General features: G+C 37.2%; 1 protein-coding gene across 2 annotated transcripts in view; it reads left to right on the forward strand.

Moving 5' to 3' along the window:
• The first annotated feature begins 711 nt into the window (after positions 1-711).
• Positions 712-13,586, forward strand: part of RAP1B (RAP1B, member of RAS oncogene family) — a 38,051-nt gene continuing 25,176 nt past the window's right edge. The window contains exon 1 of one of the 2 annotated variants that reach the window (XM_037136720.2): positions 712-885. The gene's annotated coding sequence lies outside the window, so the exon portion shown is untranslated. The remainder of the gene's footprint in view (positions 886-13,586) is intronic. The other variant, XM_037136719.2, reaches the window with a different exon arrangement.

The following is a 13,586-nucleotide window of genomic DNA, read 5'->3' on the forward strand; positions in this document are numbered from 1 at the left end:
CATTTTTGGAACAGAAAGCACTTTCTGTTACCCGGTAGTGACACCATAAATCTTCCTATAGGTAATACTTTCGAATGCATTTAAATATGCAATTTATTTATTCATATAAACAGTGATTTAGGTACAGAGTAGAAAGTTGTTTGGGATCATCAATTTGTTAACTGAGTTTAGCCAAGTAATTTGAATACAGTTGACCCAGGTTAAGACACCAATGGAGAAAATACTTGTCGATTCAAGAGAAAAAACATTTCAAGAATGAAAAAGACTACCGTGGCCTAAGCTCCTTCACTGATCTCTAGGTTTGGAAACTGTGCACTCTCAGTTACTTCTCCAGCCACTTTCCCGAGCATAAAGGAATACGCGAACACCAACTGGTGGCGCTGGTGAATGAACTAGAGTTTGCGTAACGACACCTTTTGAGCTCTGGAGGGCTGCTAAGCCCTTAGCACTCCGGTAAACACCTGGCATTCGGAAGCCGAGACGCAAACACTCTCCGACCCAGAGGACAAAAGCAAGGTAAAAGGGGTGGTAGCGGCGGTAGAGAAACATCACGGATGAAACGCCGAAAGGGGCGCCGCGCGTGTCCCGCCAGTGAAGGGGCCACGCGAAAGGCCCCGCCCCCGGCCCGCTCGCTCCGCCCAGGACCCCGCCCCTTTCCTGTTCGCGTACCCGCGCGCCCCGCCTGCGGACGGAAGCGAGAGCGAGGCCGAACGCCTGACGTCAAGGCGACACCGCCAAACCTCGCCCAGAGTCAGGCGTGTAAACCAGCCGGAGCGGCGGCAGCCCAGGACCGCCGTGGCGCCGGGACCAGCTGCCTAAAGGGAGCGCGAGGCGCAGGGCGACGCTGGCTAAGGGGACCCGGTGACAGCGTGAGAGGTTCGCGGAGTGCGTTCGTGGCCGGTGAAGAGAGGGGCGGCAGCAGCAGCCACACCGGGCGGGGGCCCAAGCGCCGGCTGAGGGGGGCGGGTGGGGTGCGGCGCGGACCGGGCGGGGCGCGCTCAGCGGTCAGGGGCTCCACCGGCGGCGGCGACGGCGGTGTCTCGGGGCGCGGCAGGTGGTGCAAGGGCTCGGCGCCCAGCCGGCGAGCGCGCTGCCTTTCGGCCGGCGGGGGCGAGCTGCCGCTGCTGCTACCGCCGCCGCGGGGGAACAGCGCGCTTTGCGGAAGGGGTCAAATGTCTGAAATATGGCGGAGGAAGTGAGAACCCAAGGACCCCCCCCACCCCCCTTGCTCCCTCTCCCTCTTGCCTGCGGCCGCCGCAGCCTCTCTTCTCGCCCGTCATCCCCCCGGCTTCCTGCAGGACTCGTCCCCGCCCCGGAGCCCCCTCGCTGTCCGCCTCAGTTCCCTCCCGGGTGTGGGTGGAAGTTAGAACGGAAACCAGAAAGTTGTCTTTTACGAAGACCCAGCTTCCTCCAGCCTTGATCCAGGGCGAAGAACGTTTGGGGCAAACCACTCCCCGGCGCCCTGAAGGCTCGAGCCTGACAGGGAAAAAGTTTTTCTGAATCCGGGCTGGTTTGCCCCATTTGTTGCGGGAAGTGGCAGGAGGACGGCAGCGGAGGGAGCCCCACCTAGTCTGGCAGCAACCACCGCGTAGAGAAAAACTGTTAAAGGGGCCTTTCCCTTCGTCAGCAAGAGGAAATCTCTCTCTCAGTGAGAGAGTAAATCCAGGAAGTTTGTCTTCGTTTTCGCCATCTCGATGTGTCTAATGCTAAAATTGACTGTCAGCGCCTTGAATTTATTTAAAACTACCCCTAGTAAATCGGGCCATCCGGATTTTTCTTCTGAAAAAAACTGATGATTTTCCCAGAAAAGGTCATCACTGCTAGTTTAAGCAGATTTGCTTTCCCTTTGCTTGTCTCCCTCCCATCCTTTTATGAGTTTGGAAAAACGTTTCGTCCTGCTTCTCCTATTTCGTAGGAACATAAGCAGTTGTTTTGCGGTAACGGGAAATCAGATTTTTAACGGGGTAGAAAGTTTACATGAAGGTTGATTTTAATATTTTTAAATTAATTCAAATTGGATTTTTGTTTTGCTACTAGCATGTGATATATACATATCGAGTGTAATAGCTGAAAGCTTTTCGTAAACTTATTTTTAATCCTCTTTTTTTGGTAATTAAAATGCTGTTCAACAGAACTTTTATCTTAGCAAGAAGTAACTTATAAAAATGGAAGCCAAGCCCTTCATTTAACTTCAAGCTCAGATCACTCCCAAAAGCTGACTCTTGATTAGTATTTGAGTCATAATGGAGTCATGGGACTTTCTAAGGCCCGGAAAGGACTATTGAGATCATCCAGTCCCACCCTCTCATTTTGTGGAGGAGGAAACTGAGGCCTAGAAAAGATAACTACTGTAGTTAGTGGTCCTGCTGACTTTTAGGACAGTAGTCTATCTATAATACAGAATCTAGAGGAAGGAATGATATTTTTATATGGAGGATAGTATTCCCATCATACTCAAGAAAATGTGTGGATGAACCACTTAGGTATTTTCATTTCCAGGTTTTAAGAGAAGACATTGCTACAGTGGAGATGAAATAACTTTAAGGACACAGAGTTCTGAATGATAGTTTTATTGGAACCCATCTGCACTTTCAGTTTCTGAACTACACAGTGTTTTCACCTGCATTTTCTTGTTTGGCATTCATAATGAATTTTGAGGCTGCCTTATCTGAGGAATTCCCAAAGTAAATCTTTGAAATACATGTAGCTACTTTGGTTTTAACATACCAGATATCAGGATATAACTGAAGAGCCCAATAATAAGTTGGCATAATTTTAAAATATGGTATGGGGCATGGAAAGGAATGCTATTCTTGTCTTTTGCTCCGCTTCCCCCCATGAAAGTCATCTCTTTTCCTGTCTATGACACATATCACTTCCTGTCTTCTGTTATCTTTATACGTATTTTTGTTATGTATTTCACTAACTTGTAAACTCCAAGGACAGGAAGTGTTCTTTGTATGCCCCAAAGCATTGGCATGGTACCTTGCACATAAAGGGTACCAGCTTGTTAAGTGTAAGCACCATGAGGGTAGGGACTTGATTCCTTTCATTCTCAACTATATTCTTAGTTCTAGAACCTTGCCTGTGCACATAGTAAGTGTTTAGCATTTAGATTTAGAGGTTAACTGTAATGAATATTTAAAAAGAGGAGATTTGAAAGAGAAACTTACATTCCTTCAAAAAGAAACATTTCCACATTGGCTTTGGAATCTTTAACATTACAAATTGATTTCCATTTTATCTTCAAAACAATCCTTTACTATAGAATTTCAATGTTTTCTCTTAGTTGTATAAAGGGAGGTGAGCCCCTCATGGTAAGGAGCTATCTTGTAAGGAGGGCCTGGCCAAGTGTTATAAAGAATTGATCATAAAAAACCTTGATCCGTGTACATAAGGATCTAATCAAATGTGTCTTCCAATATAATTCAAGATTGGTAGGCCTATGCAAAGACTGATAACGTGGCAAGTAATTATACATGGAGGTGGGTTAGGAGGGGTGGGGAGAAAATACAGACAACTGTAATTGAACAATAATAAAATAATTTAAAAGTAAATAAATATAGTCTTAAGATTTGGACGAACTGCTCATGTTCATTTTCCATTGTCTTTAGTTGTAGGTACTTGATGAATATCTCTAAAGGGAGTGAAATTAATCAGTGGAATTCAATCTGATACAGAGAGAATTTGGCTGCTTTTACAAAAGTTTCTATTCTTTTTTTCCCCAAAAGTCTAGTTTAAATAGGCAGTTTTATTATGGAATATCAAGATGTTACTGACATGCATGTATCACTTTCCTAAAGACAATGTTTTCCTGTGTGTATTGGTAAGAGGGTGGGTATTGATCTCTAGTGTCTAGATTTGACTGGCACCAGGAATAGTTTAGTATTTATGAACTAAGTTTTCGGAAGCTGCTTTTTCCATTATAAAAATGATGTCACATGTTCACTCTTGAAAAACTTAATGATTGTTTTTTTCTTAAACTTTTTAAGACTGTATAAGGTTGTGACTAAAACCATGCTTTGGTTGTCCTGTGTGTCGTCGTGAGTTGACAGCCTATCAGTTTTGAGAACTCCACATGGTGTTAGAGATTAAACTTCAGTTTTACTGTTTACTTTTCTGAATTGAATTTCTTTTAGAAATTAAGAAACAGGCATTTTGGCTGATGCAATGATTCATTGTATTGTAACATTGGTCAAGTTTTCCGGTAAATAAGAGTACTGTCCCATAGCTTACCCTTGTGCTGAAAACCTAATGATTTTCAGTGTCTTAGATATTTTGCAATATAATTGGAAGGTACTAATTACCTTATGAGGACTTCAGTTTTTTAATTTATTAGTTCTTTGGGAATCTCTTAAACCCAATGGAAGCAGTAGCTACATAGAGTGAATTTATGCACTTGTGGTAATGACTAGCTTGATATATATGTACAGGGTGAGGCATATATTTACAGTTGAGATTATGGGAAACACTGAATTTATTCTTATATTATTATTTTACTATTTTTCCATTCAAACAACTGTGTGATCTGTTGTACTTCATTTGAACCTAGTTTGAGCACTGGATTATAAAACTGATCCCTCTAGTCATACATTTCTATTTTAAAGAAGAAAGGTTATGAGGATTTTTTTTTTGTGCTACCTTTAAAAAAATTGAAATCACTTTTTTAAATGTACCACTAACAAAAACTACATCCTCACTCTGGTGTGTTTATTACTGATGTTAGTCAAATTAAAAGTACACAGCAACTAATTATTATTTCAATAGCAATTTAGAAAGAATTTTTGCTTTGTATCAGTGGAGGATCAAAACTTTTTTAACTGTTTCCAGAGAATCTTAAAACTTATAAAAGAAAGAAGTGAAAATTCAGGGTTTTAAAACGTACAAGGTTTTAAAATAATTCTTAAATTACTTATCACAAGAAAAATACATGCAACATGAATTGCTGAATTTCCATATCATTTTTGTTATGCAGAACAATATTCTACAGTATTACTATTCTTAAAACTGATTGTTTATGAGGTGCTCGAGGTATTAAAAATATATTCACTTTTATTTTTTATGTTAATGGAAAAGTACAATAAAGAGAAATATTCTCCTTCAAGAATCTTAGTCTGTGACTATAGAGAGTAATTATCTAATGTTCTGATTTTGAATTTTACAATGAGCTAGTTCCTTAAGGTTACTTTTTTAGTTACTCTGCTTTATGATTTTGTAGTTATGTTATAACATACACATATCAGCAAGACGTTTTAAATTTAAATTGGATTCTGCTCTCATGAAATAACTTTATAAGTAATCGTTTCAAGTGGTTGGGTATTGAATTTTTCTTAATGTTGTACTACTAAACTGAATAAAGATGTTGAAGCAAGAGAGCATCTATTTAAAGCAGTTATAAATAATTTTGATCACTTTAAGTGACTTAGAATCATCACTTTTGCTACATCACAGAGCTGTTGCTAAGATTTCAGTAGTTGGTTTGAAATTTTATTTTAGTGAATATGTTCTTTTAGCATTTTGTTAAGTAATTTTATTTTGAAATTATACAGTGAACTGATTGCTTCATTGGTAATCCATTGGTAGATTACCTCTATCTGTTGCTTTGTCTTGTGGGGAGGAAAAAAAGATGAAAGAAAATCTGTTTTGTCCATTTAATAGCAATTTTTGGCAAAAGCTTCTGGAAAGGAAATGGAAAATGTTACAAAAAATAAAATTCTAATTATCTATATCATCTAAAATTTATCCTTCTCATTAAAATGTATTTTTCAAACCACTTTATTTCTTTAAAAAAAAAGTTGGGTGACTTTGTAAAAGTTCTTAGTAAATGGGACTGAGAATATAAATAAAAACTATTAATATAACTTCTCTTCATTGATAGTTTTTAGGTATCAAAGAGAGATATGCACATTGCATCCAACTGTTATCTTTTGTTTTAGGATTGCAGTAAGAGTATTACTATTAAAATGTTTAGAATATGAAAAGTACAAAGAAGAAAATTAATGTCATTGTACTAATCCTATCAGTACAACGAATTTTTAGGCACAATTTATACTTCCCTTTCTGAATCTTTCCTACTTCCTCAGTGGGGAAGATGGACATATATTGTATCACTTGGAGTTTTGAGGATTAAATTGACTATTATTCATAATATGTTTATAAAAGAATATGCTAAAATAGTATTACCCTATTTTGCTGTGTATAACGAGCTCATGTATAATGGACACACCCCCACATTTTTGGCCCACACTTTCAGGGGGGAAATCTTTCATTTTAAGTAAAAAATCTTTAAAAAACAGGTTTTTTAAATCAAATCTTCACTCTTGTATATATAATTTTAACATACTGTGACAAAATGGGAAGAATGCTTAAAATGCTCATTGCTACCATGTTTGTCTCTAGGAAAAGCATTTGTGCGATTATTTGAATTGCAAGTTGGACCAGCCACTTTTTTATAAACACCATTTTTACTTGAAAGAGTCCCTGATAAACTATGGTTGTGCAGAATTGGGTATTAGGCTGACATTCTTCTCAAAAATAAAATGAGCCTGTTGCTTTAAGGAAAAGATTAACACTATTTATAGTCAGCAATAAAGTTCTAGTTTTCAAGTGAAAATTAGAATTTTGGAAAACTTGTATCAGCCATTGTGCTCTCAACAACTTCCCAGTATTTAAAATATTTTTCTGATGAGATTGGTGTTAATGAACTTTTTTTTAATAACATGCAATGAAATGGGTCAGTATTTGAAGATCTGCATAACGGGGAAGCAGTATTTTCTAAGTGACTAATTCATGATGTTACAAAATCATGCATGGGCAAGAAATTTTTCCAAAGTTCTAGTTAGACCAGTGGGTTTTAATGTTAAATAGAACATAAAGTTTATGGATAAAGGTTTTTTATTTTGATATATTGCAACCAATTGTTGAGTTTTGGTGTAGTAGTAGTAGTAAAGGAAAATAACCATATGTATCTGAAAAGGCTATTAAAATATTCCCACTATCTATCTGGATATTCACTTTTTTTATTACTCATTTTCCATGATTGTCCCATGATGTGCTCTGAGTATCTAATATCACTTTTTTTTTTGTAAGGGAAAGAGAAAAAGATAAATGTGAGGCAGTGTTTTCATGTGCTTTAGCTTGAAATCTCTTACTAATATTGAATCATTTTAGGTTTACTATTTTTGCAGTCTTTTGGCTTTCTATTCCATTTTAATCACAGTAATGGACTGGGTAGTTATTTTTTAAGCCTATTTTTTGTTTCAACCCTTGCTTTATACACCTAGTAAGTCATAGACTGCATGTGTGTCCAAGTTTTGGCATAACTTTAAAAGAGCAGATTTTATGATAACAGTTGACTTTCACAATTTTAGGATATGTGGTAACTTTCTTATAATGAAGCTGAGGGTTTTTTCCCATTTCAAGTTTAATAGCCTCCTTGACCTGAAAATTTGGTGTGTTCGCTGCCTTCAGTAGATACTTTTCCAAAACAAATGATAATTGATAATGTTCTTATCTTCTGGGAGAAAGCTGTGTCTTTTTCATGTTTGTTTAAAAACAGTTGTAGCAATTCTTGTTACATTAAAAAATTTTTATAAACCTTATGTCATAGGACAGTTCCAAGTTTTAAAGGATTTTTAGGCTAGCCTGAATTTGATTAAGTAGTAAGTTTCAGATTATGAAAGAAGAAAGGTAAATTATACTGTACTCAATTTCTTGGAAATTTAGTGCCATTTATCTCCCTAGAAGTTATAAAATTGGTGTGTTCTGTGAAGAAAGAGAGTATTGAGTCTGAGCATCACAATTTGAAAGAATAGAGTTGACTTCAGAGGAAGAAAAATGGGTGTGGAGTGGTGTAAAGAGGGATAAGTGTGAAACTGCTAATTTTAGGGTCCCTTCAGGGATTAAACATCATAGAACGCATACCTACTGGAGCTTAATCCCACAGTAAAGGAGGGAATTTAATAAGCAGCTTTAGTTCTCCCTATATTAAATAATTAACCAGTTAGTTATTCTATCCATTCTGAAATAGGGGACATACTGAGGTCATAATTTATGTTCAGGACATCCAAATTAGTCACCAAGTTACCTGGCTATTGCTTATGTAGTTTTAGTCGCTAGTTTTTAAAAATTATATGAAATTTTATCTATTTTTAAGTTTTTTATACTTCATCGTCCTTCAACAAAGAGAAGACAATTTGTAAGCTTTTAAAGACAGAAGAGCATTTACAACATTTTTCTGTTGTTTAGGTGAAAGTGATGAAGGTGATAAATAGGCAAGGTGGAGGAGGCGGGAGGGCAGTAAGTACAGCAGAAAAGAAAGTGAGGGTGGTGAATAAGAGAATCTCATTCTAATAATAAGCAGGCCTACTGTTACCTGGTTTGAACAGGAATGATGAACTCTACTTTGAAAAGCATTTGTGATGTTTTTGTGATCTAGATCTTGTCCACTAGGGGGTCCTATGGAGAGGATAAATTGGTATTACTTATCAGTTAGAAATTTTTGTTCAAGTTTCTTCACCAGGCAATGTGAGAGTATGTTTGCTCTTTTTACTCCCCAACAGATCCTTATGCACTTTTCACTGCATAAATTGGACACATTTTATTTTATTCATAAGTTCTAGCTGATTCCTTTGAGCATGAGGGGTAAATCTGAAAAGTCATGTGCTAATTTTGATTAGTTGCTAGACCTTTGATTATGCCCTGTTGTCTTAAATGTAGCATGGTTAGTTATGATAGCTTTGACCTGGGTGCCCTAAGCTGCAGTTCTCTCTCTGGCATTGGCCATGAAACCTTGAACAACTCCATTCTTTATGTAGAAGAAGTTTGATTGAATGGCTGTTAAGGCCTTTTTGAGTTCTAAAATTCTTTTTCTGTGATACTGCCTTTGTTGAAACCACAATCATGTGGACTCCTACAGGAGCTTCTTGACTTATTTCCATTTTTGTCCTCCTTTACCTCAGTCTCCACCCAGAAGACAGTCATCTTTTAAAAATGTAAATCAGATCATGTAACACCCTCCAGTCCCAATTCTTCCCCCAGTGACTTAAAATAAAAAGCAGATTTAATGCTTACTTATTACTTCACAAGTTTACCTCCTTTCACTAAGCTCTAACTATATTGGACTTTTTTATTTTTCATTAAGTATAGTTGACACACACTACTGGACTTGTCACTTCTCTCTGATCTCGACCCAACAAGTTCTTTGTCACCCTCTGATTTTTGGTGCTTTCAACTATTGATACTTTCCATCATGATCTTTCCACAGCTGTCTGCAGTTCTGCCTCAGTTTCAACATTGGATCTTAGCTCAGATGTCAGTCACATCTACAAGAGTTTTTCCTGACCTTATATAAGGAGCATTCCCTCTTCATTACCTTCATAGTTCTCATCACAATCAATAATTATCTGTTTTTCCTCTCTAAATGATTTGTTGCAAGAGGACAGGAATACCATGTCACTTTCCTACCACAATCTCAAATGGTTAGCCCAGTAGCTGGCACAGAGTAAATGCTCAAAAATTATTTTGATTGAGAGAATACATGAACTATTCAATGATTTGTCCTTATCAGTTCCCATCATAGGCTACCTTTACATAATTTTATTTTATGTTTAAATTGCTTGAATTTTTTTAAAGAGTATTTATTTTCAGAGAGAGGAGAAGGAAGGGAGAACAAAAGAGAGAGAAACATTGATGCGTGAGAGATACACCAATGGGTTGCCTCTCACACACCCCCAACTGGATACCCAGCCTGCAACCCAGGCATGTGCCCTGACTGGGTATCCAACTGGCGATCTTTCAGCTCACAGGCCGGCACTCAGTCCACTGAGCCACATCAGCAAGGGCCCTTTATATCATTTTAAAGTGTCATACCTATTTCCAACTATAATTCCTCATTTAGGGCATCTGTCTCTTGAGTCTTGAGGACTTGTTCATCTGACTGCATGTTATTGAGAGCTGATTGTTCTCAGTTACTGTGTAAGGATTAAATTAAATAATTATGCACAAAAGGTTCTTAGCAAGGATATGAAAAGTTAGTCATTGTGAAATGTAAGTAACTGTTCAAAATAATAATAAATACCCAAATGAGTACTATTGGTGAGTGCTTATAGAATCAGAAGAAGACATTAAAAATGAGGTGGGATCTCCGTGATATTAAAGGGGTATGTAAATTTTAGATTAATGGGGAATCTCAGAGGTGGGCAGGAATGAAGAAATTGGGAAGCACGTATGAATGTTCAAGGAAATATTTTTCTGTATTACGTATCTGTGAAATGGATTATACTCATAAAGTCCATAATCCCTCACCTATAACCATTGGTGCCAGGTATTTTAGAATTCAGAATTTTTTTTTGAAACATGTTTTTAATTTTAGCATGATTAATCAAACTCTTTATTTCTAAGGTCAAACATGAGTAGTCACACTCAATAGGTAAGTAAAAGCTATCAATAGCCACATATCGGTTCCCAGGTAAAGTTTTTTCTGTGTAAAAAAACTCATCAGGTCAGGTTTTGCCACTAAATTAACTGAGGAACTTCCAGGATTCAAAGAGTTTAGTATTTCAGAATTTCTTTGAGGTCTGAAATCAATACTTTGTGTCTTTGCAGGGAGAACATCAGGGCCTGGAAAATGTTACTTTAAAGTAACATTACATTCAGCTTAGAAACAGTCTCTACCAAGGAATTCTTTTTGACACTGAATCAGGGTAGAACTAGAATGCACTGCTGAGGGTGATGCGTTTTTAAGGGTATGGGAGAACCACCTAATTCCTTATAGTCCAGTTAAATGTTCAAAAATAGTGAAGATTCATCTATACATATTGGTGCTTTGAAAATACAAAGTGTTAAAAAATAAAGTTCGACAATTGAGCATGCATGTTTTAACCACAATTTCTTCTTGATGGATTTTTAAAGTCTTACAAGATACTATGCCATTTTTCCCAATTGATAATGGTTTTTAAGAATTATATAATGCATTTAATTGTGATGTACAAGTACAATAGATTAGAATAGGAATATTATAAGACTAACATAATCTCTCTTTAAAAATCCATGATGGAATCACCTGGTATTGACAGGAAAGAAAGATGTATCTGAAGATGCTGCTCTGAAACAGAGAATGATTACAAGAAGTACCTGCTCCCGTTTTGTTTTCCTTGCATGTTCTGCTTATCCTAGCATCCTAATTAACACTCAGAACAGCGGTTCCCTTTGCCTTTTTCTGTTTATTTGGTGTATACTAATGTCCAAGAATGCAAATGTGTCTGTGCTGCAGGGGCTTTTGGTGACGTTTTTGGATAGCCCATTAAATTTCAAAGATAGGCATGTTTCATGCCTAAAAAAACTGTTCTTACTGACCTACCAATTAATCAAAGAAGTGGAATAATGTATGAGAAAGCCAAATAAACATAAGCATCATTTATGACTTCTAAAGTAAGGCATGATTTTTTCATTTTTCTAAGTAGTCTTCATTTTCCTGGCACTAAGCACATCTTTGAATAAACTGAAGAGGGTACAGTACAAAAGGAAGAACTGTTATATCAATGAAAACAATTTCATAACAATTAGCTGCATAAGCCAGTATGGGCATTAAGCAGCTAGCATAAACTGCTGCTTAAATTGAGATATTAAAAGTATTTGAGAAAATTGTGGGAAGTACCTGAGCTTCCACTGTTTTTTGTTAGTTGGTTAATTTTTCTCCTCTGAACCTTTGGTAGGTTTACTAAGGGATTTTCCATTAGGAATGTCCTGGTCTTGACATTTTATTTAGAGTGTAATGTAATCATGCAAATGATGAACCCACAATCTAAAATCAGGCATTTTTATTATGCTTTCAAGTGCATTTGGGGGCAGTCATGTTAAGCTTTGCCATTTAATCATGGTTAGGTTAACAGTATAATGAAATAAAATATTTTTTGTAGTCATCTGTTTCTTCTCTCATGGAAGACACTAATTTCATTTATTTCTGAATGCAGCCTTATGTTGCAACAGACTATGTTTTAAAAAATGTTCTCCCATCCTTGTGGATGGAGATATATTGTAAAATCTGAGAATTTATATTAAAAGAAATACTTATGGCATTCTTTCATTCATGAAAACTGGCATGGTTTGTTCTGGAACTCTTACACTTAATTTGAATTCTAGTTAATCTGTTAGTACTAAAGTGCTTTTTACCTCTGATTTCTTATACCTCTGCCCCAACAGCTCTAAACTATACTTAGTTTAGTATTTGCTTGAAATACAGGAAAACAGATGTTTCCCCTAACTAATGGGGTTATCTTTGTGGTCGATGTGGTTATCTTATTCTGCTATCTGTTCAGCAAACATATTGAGCATATTTGGTGTTTGTGTTGAATTCTGGAATCAAATTCAGGAGACTTGGAAAAGATGTGGCTTCAGCTAGGAACATAGAAAACCATCTAGTCTTCTTAACCCCGATAATGGGCATCCCTTTGGAGTGGTAGGACCCCTTTTTTTAAACTTTTTATTTTTTCTCCTTCCGTGATTATGGAAGCTAATACATTAAGAGTCGATTATTTAAAATACTGAAGAATCTGATTTCTGGAATTTTGAGGAACAAGAGAATCTTCTTACTAAATTCAAGGACACCTGATTTGGAGACAATAAGGTGGTCTCTGGTTGAACCTGACCTTTTTTTTTGCTAGAGATACAGGTCTTTGGGTCTTTAGTAGGAAGGAGGATGTCATCAGAACTCCAGAGGGTCTTTTAAAAACTTAGACATACACACACACACACTCTTCCTACTGTAATGAGAAATGTTACTAATGACTGCTACTCTCATTATTTAACTAGGCTTCTCTGGGTCTTCAGATTTAAATTTGATCTGATCTTGAGACATGTCCTGCCACCATTCCCAGCAGTGACTTTGCTTTGCCACCTCTTCAAGTACCCCATGCATGGTTCCTTCCTCTCGTGCCAGGGTGTGACCCATACAGGCCAGACTACATCTACTGGAAACATAACATCTGTCTAAAAATGTCTCATTATATAGTGTTCACATTTATCTGTAGAGACTCAAGTGTCTGAAAAGACACAGACTTAAATGAGTCGTAATGGAACACCTTACTATGAAAATGTTAAGTACTAGCACTCTCAGTCTCCCTGCAGCTAGAGTTGCAAGTGCTTGACATGACATAGGTCTGACAGACAAACTCTGCAGGGAAACTTCGCAGAGCCCCAGTGGTATGAATGCTTTAATGTTAGACTGCTTGTTATATTAACTACTTCCAGAGTCAAAGTGGGTGTATTTAATAGATCAGATTCAGCTTTATATACCAAAACATACTTTACCCAAGATGTCCTTCTGTCCATTTTATCTGTAAAGTTGGTAAGTTTCTAATATTTGTATGTCGGGGGCTTACCTTCAGAGTTACAACCCTGTTTCTCCTTTCCCCAGACCACAGTAGACATTGATAATTGAGAACTGTATTCTTTCCCTTTGAGTCCAGAGTTGATCTCAGAGTTGTTCTTAACTTTGTAGCCTAGGTAACTTAATGTTTTGAATTTGTGTCTGAACTAAACCCTATTTTCGACCAGTGAATTAATGGGCAAGATCTCCTTATCTCTTC

This window comes from Artibeus jamaicensis, unplaced genomic scaffold (assembly GCF_021234435.1).
Source record: "Artibeus jamaicensis isolate MK-2021 breed Jamaican fruit bat unplaced genomic scaffold, CSHL_Jam_final contig_233, whole genome shotgun sequence".
Lineage (NCBI taxonomy): Eukaryota > Metazoa > Chordata > Mammalia > Chiroptera > Phyllostomidae > Artibeus > Artibeus jamaicensis.